Below are 11,444 nucleotides of genomic sequence, written 5' to 3' on the forward strand. Positions count from 1 at the left end.
ACGAAAAGGTGGTGAGGACTCCAAGATCTATCAGCCAGAATAGTCAAGTCATAATATAGCTCTGTGATTTTACTTTCACTAATAGTCTTGTATGCCTTTAAAGTAGTCCCAGAGAATCTGCAAGTAGGGGATAATTAGAGTTACTTATTAGTGTATTGTAGTGTGTCATTCTAGCTAGAACACTCCAGCGGCTCTCGGTAGAATTGCCCTTGGAAAACTAGCAGTTAATATCCTGATCTTTTTTTTAAATAAGCTTTCTGACACTAAAGCCTACAATTTGGTTTAGATTCTTATGATCAGTTTTTCTAATTAAATGCATCATGTTTTCATTTAATGCTACTTAATGTTTTACTAAATATAGTTTCATCAGAATAAGAGGCTTATATTCCAAGATAAGGTTCTACTGCAGATAAAAATGGTAGCAAATAGTTATTTTGGTTATGTTTTGTATATAGATTCTGAAGTGATTTTTATGATCCGAACTACTATTAATAATTATATTGTTTATGTACCTTTTGAGTTTTTCTCTGTTTCAGCAATGGAAATTGTTACAGTCTAATATGGCCAACATTACTTTCAAGTTCTTGCTAGAGGTTTTGTTTTGCTTGGTGCAGTAGAGAGCACTTCAGGGCTAGAGTTACTAATTTAGGCATTTATTGCCATTGGAGTTAAAACAAAAGCTATGGAATATTTTTCTTGGTCTGAAATTTAGTAGGAGCTGGTCTGACTCAAAACTGACTTGACAGTTCCACGTTAAAAGTGTATCTTGTTGCTAAGATCTGAAAAGGCCCTGTTTTCATTAAAACTTACTGAGCTGTAATGTATTGAGAACCACTTTGGTTTGGTACAGCATAGGAGGTCTTGCATCTTTCTGGCTTAGAAATGAAAAGCAGAAAACACAGCATGTTCACAGAAAGCTTTTGGGTTTGTGTTGCAGGGCTTTTTTTTTTTTCTTGAGGGCAGTGCGTAAATTTATTACTGAACCGTTCTTTGGACTTTATTTGACTGTGAGAAGTTCTTGCACATAGACTCTCATGAGAAATTTATAAATTATTTTATTCTTATGCATATAGCGAGGATAATAGTAGTAAAAAAACAATCAAAGGTAGCTGTAGGATTGTGGAATTCAGGAATAGAAACAAGCCCCAGGTATATTCCACTACAGAGCATATTGTAGAGACAGTAATGGCGCTTATGACTGTGAGGAAAAAATACCTCAGGATTTAACATCTGAATCTTGAATTGTTATAGATGCTTCGAGTGCCCACAGCTGTTGACTCTGCTGCTGAAAGAAGCAGGAGGGAAAAGAAGAATAGAAACACATTCATCAGCAGGTATCTGCATGATGTAAATACCCAGTTACAGCCAGTTTGTTTCATACTTAATTTGTTGGGTTTTTTTAATTAGCTCAGGGTCTATATGAAGCTTTAATTAGCATATAGAAAACTGTAACTGCTCAGAACTGTTGATACAGTGATGACAGCTCAGTGTGTGGGGTGGGAAGAATCTTTGTTTCTGATAGAGCTAGACAATGAAAATGACGTGCTAAAAGGACTGTTACCGAATGGATGTGCAAAGGCAGAGAAACCAAACAGGTGAAAAGACATCTATTTTAGCGTGCTATGCTGGGGACAACTTTTTGTGGTAAAATGTTTCATGAAGGTAATGAATTTTGAATTTGAAACTTGCATAAGAATTAATTATGTCTTTGCTTGTCTTCTTGTTCTGTTTCCCTTTTGAGGTCTGTTGGTGTCTCAGAATCAATCATTGCCCAGAGGGCAATGAAATAGCAGAGTTTTACTGGTCCTGCATCTTGATGATTTGCATTACAGTGTTGTTGCTCCATTTAAAGGGCTCAGGCATTTTCAGTGTAACTGGGGAGCTGAAGGGAATAGTCTGAGTTTGTTAAGCAAAGAGTGTTTTTTCTGTCAGCTAACTTCGAGGGTGGTGAGGAGTAGCCCCAGAGCACAGAGGGCACATTTGCAGTTGAACTTTTTTTTTTTTTGACCATCCTGTTAAACCAACAATGATGTTGCCAGAAATTACCAAGTCAGGAGGAAAACTAAGACCACTCCCTTGCACTTTATCGCTTATTGTGCATCACAACTAGCAAAAGTGGATTTTCATCCAAAAGGACCATGGAGCATCTAGGAAATTACTTAGGTTTAGAAATGATTGATGTAACATACACTGTTAGATAGAAAAAGTACAGCACTGACTTTTCCATACACTTACTATTGTAAGTTTCTTTATTTTTAGAAAATAACCTGAATAACTGATCTTCCCAATTTTACATGTCTGATTTTTTTTCTTAAAGGAAATAATGATCACATTTTGGTTCACATGGGAAACAGCCAAGCTGTGGAGTGCCATTTTGTGAGTTCTTCACAGGAGTGGTGTGAAAGGAGGTCTCACTGCTCCATCGCTGAACAGGCTTGGGCATGGCTGTGCTGGACATGTGACTTCCAGTCTGGCCTCAGCAACGTCTTCTGCATTTCTCCTCCCACAGCCTTGGACTCTGATTGCCCAGAACCTGCAGGTTTATGCCCTTTGCAGTGTATAAAATGCAGCCTTAGGCTGGGGGCTGTACTTGCCTGCTAGATATGTTAAGGGTCAGAGATTTTCTACTGTATTACAAAACTGATGTTCAGATTCCACCTGACATAGAGTAGGTTTTGTTTTCTATTGTATCCTTGCCTTGGTTTAAAAAAAAATATCATAAACCCTTCTGTTAGTTGAAGAGAAAACAAATGGATGTAGGTCTCTAGTGATCTGAGTTGGGTCAACAGGGATATTTTCTGCCTGTCTGAGATTCTTTATTATCATTTTTTTGTGTCATAAGACTATCATTTATAAGATAAGTGCTATCAAGAGCCTCATCCTGTTCCTGTTGAAGTCAACGGGTGTTTTTGCTATTGCTTTTCAACAGTAGTAGGATTGATGACTGAAACTGAGCAGCTGCTGAAAGGTTAGTTTTAAAGTAGAATTGTGGTCAGAAAAGCAAAGTGACCCTGTCAAGCTGACATGCTGGGAGCGCTACATTTATTTTTTTCTCAATGACTTCCAGACCAAATCTGCTCAGTTTACAAGTCAAACACTTTTTATTGACTTCCAGAACTGCAAAGTCAGCCTCAGTGTGAAAAAAAAAACCCAAAACTGTTATTTCTGCTTCAGTCCACAGAAGATTCTGCGTTTAGAGCTTGGTTGACATGTTGCTGATGCATGGCTGAATCCAGCCTGCCTTTCTATGTCTGTCCTAGCTCTGGAGGGTGAAAGCTGCCACAGTAAAAATTTATTTGTTAGGAGAGTAAACAGATATGACTTGCAGAGATAAGGAGATATACTGGGAAAGTAAGGGCAATTTTTGTGTCTTTCTTCTAGTTGTACCTACACTTTAATCCTTAAATTCTGCCATTATAACAATTTAATGTTTTCAGATTGCTTTAGTCTGGGACTACAGAGTCTAAACTGTCTTCATATAAAATAAATTTTCCAAAAGTTCTTACATTTTATGGTAAAAGTAATGATTTTAAGGTCAGTTTAAGACTTCAGAAACCACACCTGAATAAGGTGACTCCTCCCAGGTCATGCAATTCCTTGTTGATTCTCAAGGATTCACCAAGTTACACAGGAATATGGATTGGAGAACTAAGGCAGTTTATAATGTAAAAGCTCTTAACATTATATAATCACAGGAGGGGATTCAGCAGATGCTGGCCTGTCATATCTGTGCCTTAATCTGACCCTGACCTCAGAATCTTGATGTGGCTCATCAGGAAACTTGTACATCAGCTGATCTTAAACTGCTCTCTTGATTTATATACTGTAGTTAAAATGTATGCTCAGTGTTAAAGTAAAAGCCAAAGCTCTTACCTTCCATCACAAGTGTACCAACGACAAACAGATCTGTTTAAAGCTTTGCAGTGATTTAGACCGTCCAGAGTAGTACGTCATCTTTCTAATAAAAGGATAAAGCAGGGCTATTGTTTCAGAGTTAAAAAAGTGAAGTAGCTTCTGCTCCTGTGTTTTGCAGTGTCTGTGGGCTGTTCTAGAAATTCCTCTGGATCTTTATTTTGTCAGTTATCACACAGAACAGTAGTCATTCCAGTGCCTGAATGTGTGTGTGCATGCTTGTTTATGATGAATTCCATATGACAGATGCACATTTTTAAGACATGTGCTAATTTCTACCATGCTTTATACCACACGTACTGTGTTGAGTAATGCTTTGTGGAACTTAAGCCTGCTATTTTTAAGGGCAGTCAAGTATTAATAATTCTTCTGATGTGTGACCACATGCTAACTGAGCTCCTTGGATACTACAAAAACTTGTCAGATTTTTACTGTGGGAGATTTTTTCATGCTTTCTCTAGGTATTTTCTTTTTATTCCTCAAATTCACCACTAATCAAAGGTCACAAAAGTATCAGTGATTGTTTTCATCTCTAGAATTCATTTCTTCTGTGGATTGGAGAACTGTTTAGTGAGTTTGTTACTCTGTGGCAGGTGAGACTTTTTTCTTAAATGGGAGTGTGCCTAGGCAGGGGAAGAACTGCCTGTTGATCCTGTTTTGTATGTTTAGTTGCTAGTGAGCCTTTGAAGGGCAGGGGAAGATTGGTCCTCCCCAGAGAATGATGGAGCACGTAAAGGTGGGGCAAGTTTTTCTGAGATGCCGGGTGGTAGGAAGAATGGGGTGGAGGAAGTGAAGAGCAGGTAGAAGACTGGAGAGTAAGACACCGAAGAGGAGCAGAGAGCTTCCCTGCAAGGGGCTGCAGTAATATTTTAGACATGGTAGAAACAAACAGGCTTTCTTGAAGATTCAGAGGTTTATTCCAGCCGGCAGTTGCTGAATGAGAAAGAAAGGTTGTTGGAAAAGTTCTAGCCTTCAAGAACACCACCCTCTAGGTGCAGGTTGGTTTCAAACCCTTCTGTTTAGTGTCTTACCCTGTAGCTGTGAATTTTCTCTTTTTGAGGCTTGGGTTTTTTTTTTTAATGTTTATTATTTTGGGGTACCCTCAAGAGGCAGTGTCAGAAATTGGAAGCATTTGTTGGATTGGAAGTATCTGTTGATGTGTTTGCTTTTTAAAAAAGCTATGTGATTTGCTCATACTTTTCAAATTGTGGTAAGGTATGATCCTGTGTTCACGTCGAACCAGCTTCCCCTATGTGTTGAGATACAGTCTCCTCAGAAACTCTTTCCAGTTATGGAAAAGAGCCTGGGTGAAAACATTTGGTAAAACTGGACCATGCATGTATACAGATCAAAGAATTGAATCCATTGATCCACTGTGTTCCATGTTACTGTTTTGCTGTGTGTTGAAACCTGTATGCAAGCAATTAAGTTTGTTTTATGAAAATAACCATGTCTTGTAAAAAATACAAAACCAAGAACAACCTAGCACAACAGTGAAACCCCCCCCTCCATTTAGGAAAACAAACAAACAAAGCCACTGCAGTGTATGGAAGTACTCAGTGACATATTAACTTTAGCACTGCTGCTATGCTCTTGCAGTAGTAGAGCATCCAAGGGTTACTGTCTTTGGCAAAAGAACCCCCAAAACTTTCAGACAGCAGTGAGTTAGTGGTTTAGAGGCTGCCTCATAGCAGAATGTTTTTGTGCTTGAGATTACCGACTCAGACTTTTCCACTACTTCAAAGAAAGATTATGTGTAGTTGTATGTAAGTGAAGACGTTAACCTTGAGGTGTGTTGTACAAAACTTATGTATGTCCTGTATGCTGTTATAGAAATGGACAAGCCATTAGAAATTGTGATCAGAAAATGTTCTGCTTTAAGTTGTTCTGCAAAATGTCGTTTTAGCAGTTTGTAATGACTCATCCCCTTCTATGTGCTGTTATCCAATTATGTTTGCCAAGAAGTTCTTATGAATAGGTACAATAAGGACAATATGGTCTCATGAGCTCCCTGCTGAAATTATTTACGAGCAGTGACACCACATCAGTAAAGCTGAAGTATCATCATAGTTTAGGAGTGAAGACAGACATCCTGAAGTTTTTTTTCAAGGGAGAGAATTAAACCTAAGAAGTCAGTGCTATTTTGCTTTTCCGTGAATGTCATATTTCTTTCATAATACATATGTACAGAGCATGGATTTGTGATTGTGTTGTTGCTGATGTCAGACAGAAATGCAGATAAACAACATTTATTTATTTCTAATTTGTGCATTTAACAGTAATATGCTCTTCCTATACACTAAACAAAGGAGTTCAACCAATTTTTAGTTTACACCTGATTTAAATCTTGGCTACCTTCCAAACTCACGAGAATACCACTCATATATAGAATTTGAGAAAATGTGTATGCAAATAACTGAATGGAGTTATGCTGGGGACGATAAACCAGCTGAGCAGGTTTGTACTGCATTAATGAAAATTGTAAAATGAGTGCAAAAAGTGAAATACTTAGGATTTAGGCCTGCTTGCATATCGCCTGATTTCCCCAAAACATCAAGAATGTGCAGGTCTGCTAGGCTGCTTTTGAAGTTGTGAAAGATTACCTCTGCAAAACCGACAGTTTGAGGTGGGTGCTTAAATAAGCAGGTAAAAGCTGAATTTTGCTATCTTGAAGAGGGTTCTGTGCCCTCTCCGCCTGCACCTCTTTTGTGTGCGATCTTTTAAAATAATTCCTGCCAATACATTTAATACAATATGGATCAATATAAATATTTTAATGTCATATATTATGGCCATTATGAGTGCCTGTTGATGTAGCATTTTCAATGAGTAATCTTGATATATCAAGCAGCTGTTGGAGTACTGACAGTTAAACTTCTGCGACTTTTTTAAAGGAATGTGTTAATATGCATTACTTAAGCTTTCCAGTTTTTAGTGATTAAAAATATGTCCAAATGTATTAGCTTAACTTTCAGTTATAGTATTGTAAACTTCAGATTTTTTGCTTTTACAATAACTTGCACAGTTTATGTTTTCTATAAGTAACACTTTATAAATCAGTAGGAAACATCTCATTTTCTTACTATAAAACTGTATAAAGCACAACTCGCCCAAAGTCAATAATATTTTTCATCTTATTCTCTGTGGTGTTGTGGCCTCCATTTCTGTCAAAATCAACTGGATTTGCAGCTGTTTAGTGTCAGTTATATGAGAGCTCTCATAACTTCAAGGCATGTAAAACCAGAAAGGGTCCTTTGGTTTGTATAGTCTAATCCATATATAGCTTATAAATTGTGATATAGTCCCCTCAGTTTGACATTGTTTACCTGTCCTGGTAGGTCCCATGACTTCTGTTAGCTTTAGTGAAAGGTATTAATATCTTCCAGACAAGCTTTCTGCCTAGGTTTTGAGATGGCCAGAAATGGAGATCTTGACTCTTGACTTCTTATGTGGTTAGCTGGTTCAAGTAAATAAATCTCCTTTACAGTTTAAAAAAAAATAATAAAATTATGCATTTGCTTTAGACTGATTTCAGTTTCCAGCTGTTGATTCTCAGGTTTTTTTAAGTCTCCCCCACTCCATGTCCTTGTCCTGCCTCGCTCCCTGGGCTGCCATTCACATTGGAGAAGGTCCCGTCGTGGGGAGGCGAGCAGAGTCCGGAGTGAGCCTCCACCCGCAGATGCATTCCGGGAGCAGGGACGTGGCTAATGTGCCTCAGCTGCGGGGAGGCACTTAGTGCTGGAAAACAGGCTATGGCTGGTCTGAAATATCTCTTCCTTTTGCCTCCTTCCCCCCGCAAGCCCTTAATGTGTGGGCCCTCAGCACCCTACTGATCCTCTCCTAATGGGACTGCGCTGGCTGGTAATATAAACAAAGCCCTTGTTAAAGGTCAGTTTAGCACATAGTAATTGCTGTCTGTTAAAGTATTTACATAGTGTGTTGTAGCATGATGGTGATGATCTAAAAAGATTTCAAACACTTAAGTCTTTTGCTAAAAGAGTTTGGTTTTGTGTTTTTGTTTTCTGTTCTCCCCCCTCCCCCCCCCCCCCCCCCCCCCCCCCCCAGTTCGTGGTTCTTCTGAGCACAATTTTGCATTTCTTCAAAGTTCTTTTTAAAAGTCTTTAAATATCTCTTAAAGTATCTTAAAAACATTTTACTTTTAATTAAGAATATTATTCTTTTTAAAGGGTACTGATCAGAATATCATGGGGTACTTATTCAAGTGTGATATAGAAGTAAAGCATATTCAGTTTGAATCTAGTTCAACCAGAGTGAAACCAGAACTACTTTCTTGCCCATGTGCGCACCCCTCCCCTCCGCCCTGCAGTGGTCAACATAGTCGTCTTTTGACAGGAATATAGCTAGTGCCAATTATTTAAGCCTTTATTTATTGACCTTTTCTCATTACTTTGTTCACGATTGAAATTCAGCCAAGCGAGGTGAATTTTTTAGTGCAGGTTTTATTCTTGCATCCAGGCTACCCTTCTGGAATATAGATTGACTTTTGGATTTCTTCCAATCATGTAAAATATATTCAGGACATAAATTGTATTAGATCTGGATGCAGGTAGGCCAGAGAAATAATCTGCAAATATATTTCAAATATTCACTGTGACTTAGATAAGTATACTAATTTTAAGAGTGTTTATTTCTTGTAGATGTTGTTTAACATACTCCTTAGTTACTAATGGACTGGAAAGTACTTCATCATCCTGTTGTGATACTAGCCCATCATCCTGCTTCTCTCCAAGCATACAAGAAAAATGTACTGAACCTTTTGCCTTTTCTACTTCATTAAAAATATTCCCGTCTTCACATAGTATTTTGCCTATTCCTAGGAATTCTTCTGGTTGGTTTTTTTTTTCATTTAGTTTAGATTTGCCAGCCAAGTTAGAGCAGCAGAACCTTAGATATTAAGAGGTCTGAATTAAAAACTTGGGCCCTTCCTCAGGTTCCCAGTTAGCCTGAGAAAATTAATTTAGAGTCAGATTTTAAAGGCATTTAAGTTGCTACAGATTTGGGGTTTAAAATATTTGTACGGATTTTTCCTTGCTTCAATTTCTTGCAGTCTTTTTTTAAAAAATAAGTCTTCTGCCATTTTCATTGAATAAAACCAGCCGTATACTGGGGGGGGGGGGGGCGGGGCGCAGGCGGGGAACCCAACCTAAAACACTGTTGAGATATTGTCAAGGACAACTTTGGTAAGAAATTATTGTATTTACTAGAGCATACTTAAGAAATAAAACTTGAGTTTGGTGTCACTACAAGTGGGGGAGCAACAGTCCAAACCACCAGTGTTTGGTTTGTGGTTTTTTTTATTGCTGTACTGAACAGGAACTGAGCAGACTACTTTGTTTATCTGCCCATACAGCTTTGAAATGTGTGCTTTGTATTTGTGTCACTACTTCTTTATATATATACTTTATGTTAGGTTAATATTTCTCCTAGAGGTACACTTCACAGTCTCAGGAGATTCTTGTGGATAACAGAATTCAAAATACTAATTCACAGAAGATCTACTTTAGAATAACAACATCTTGTTATTGAAAAGTATTTTTTAAATGGCCAGCAAGCCCCCTATTATCTTTTAAAATCTTTAGAGAAAAGTTGTTGCACTTTGGTTTGTGTGGTTCCAGGTTTTGAAGAAATGCTACAAACTGTGAGCCCATCTTATTTATAGCTGGCATTTTTCTGCAATTAAAATTGCTCATGCCTCCTTTTAAATACAACTTGGCTACCTCCTCTGTATTGTTCTTTTCATGAAGAGTATTCTTGACTTCATTGACATTCAATAATGTTGAGGTATGTTGCTAATTATTCCCAGCATGAATGCCTGCTTATAATTGCAATTTATCATGAATGCATAGATTTGTTAATGATTTTTTTAAAACTCTTTTATTTTATTTTATTTTCCTCAAGCCTTGAGGATTTTATTGTTTCTAAAGCTGTTGAATAACCTGCTGGTTCGAAAATAGTAGTTAATGCATACCACCTACTGGTAATAATTACATCAAAGCTTTTTGCCCCTTCTAGTGTGCTAATACTGCAGAGCTTTGGCTGGAAAGAATTTGTAAAGAGCTCAGTTTTCCTTCAGTGCATCAAAGTTAAGAGGAGACTTCTACCAGAAAAAGGCTGACTTTCCTATATAACCAAACAGGCATATATATATATATATGTTGCGTCTGACCCCCTGGGAAGTTCCTAGATGTAGTAAAGGCATTCTCTGGCAATATAGTATCTACATAACCCATCTCTTAGTGTTATGTAGGCAATAAAGAGTCCTGAAACAGCTTTGCTGAAGCCAGAGCACTGCAAAGGAGGTGGAAAAGTTGACTTCCCTAAACCAAATAATGGCAATTTGCACGTGTGGTAGATATAGGCTTGGCTGTGGACTTCTTATGACCTGGGGTTTCTTGTAGCTCAAGTCAGGCCTGTGCTAGAAGTAAAGTTTTTTCCAGCTCTGGAACTGGATAACTGGAGCAGTTATTTAAAGCTTCCTTCTCTCAGCCTACACTCTGCACTGCAGCTCTGCATTTCTCCTGGGAGTGACTCCAGTTTAGTGACTGGCTCCACTGCTCTGGAGTTTTGTGTCTGGAACTGATTGCTTGTAAGTTTGGGAGTCATAATTTCAGACTTGGAAGGAAGTCTTTTGTGTAGTGACAAAGTATTGAATTTAATCCCTCTCCCCCCCTCCCCTTCATGTTTTTGACTAGACAGTGTGTCCTCAGATGCAAGTAGCAGCAAATACAAATATTATAAATTCTGTTAATAAAGATTAACTTTGTATACTTTAAACCGTAAACACTGGAACAAAATTCCTTGACTGTTCATGATGCTTGAGTCTCTGCTGGTCATATGGATAAAACTGTCCTTGGTTTGGCTAACTCTGTTTTAGGAAGTCTTCTAAGGCTATCTCTGAAGGCCCCAGATTCTGAAATATCTCCACCTCACCAGAGCATGAAGTGCACTTGCTCTTGGCATTGGGCAGTGGAAAACTGTGATAGCACTCTCATTATTTCAAGGCAAGGCCCATGGGACACCCAAGCCAAATGTCATGTGGTGTTGATGGGACCCATCTGAATCAGAGGGTGTAGATGCTGAGGAGTACAGACATATATGATGACTCCCAAGGGTGGCTGCCTTTGGAAATGTTGCTAGTGCCTGCTGTTGCAGCTGAATATATTTTCAGTGCAAGTAGTGCTGCTATGTGGTGAGGCAGGTGGAGATAACGGGCATCCCATTGGTGTGTCTATTCTGCATGAACCTAAATGCCACTTTATATACTGAAATAAGCTAGACTTCAAAGTAAAACCTGTTGTTATTGTAATCACTTCTAGAGGCGGAGAAAGCAAAAAAAGTATTTGGATAGGACTTTACTGGACAGTTTACTGATGAATAATCCTATTATGTGGTTTTGGGCTTGCTGCTAACAACTGGATTCTTGATACTGCTAATTGAATTCAGGGCATAGGCTTTCAAAGAGCTTTAATGCCCATTATATTGTCTGTATTTGACACTGCATGTGAAGATTC

The sequence above is a fragment of the Phalacrocorax carbo genome, chromosome 1 (genome assembly GCF_963921805.1).
Source record: "Phalacrocorax carbo chromosome 1, bPhaCar2.1, whole genome shotgun sequence".
NCBI classification, from domain to species: domain Eukaryota; kingdom Metazoa; phylum Chordata; class Aves; order Suliformes; family Phalacrocoracidae; genus Phalacrocorax; species Phalacrocorax carbo.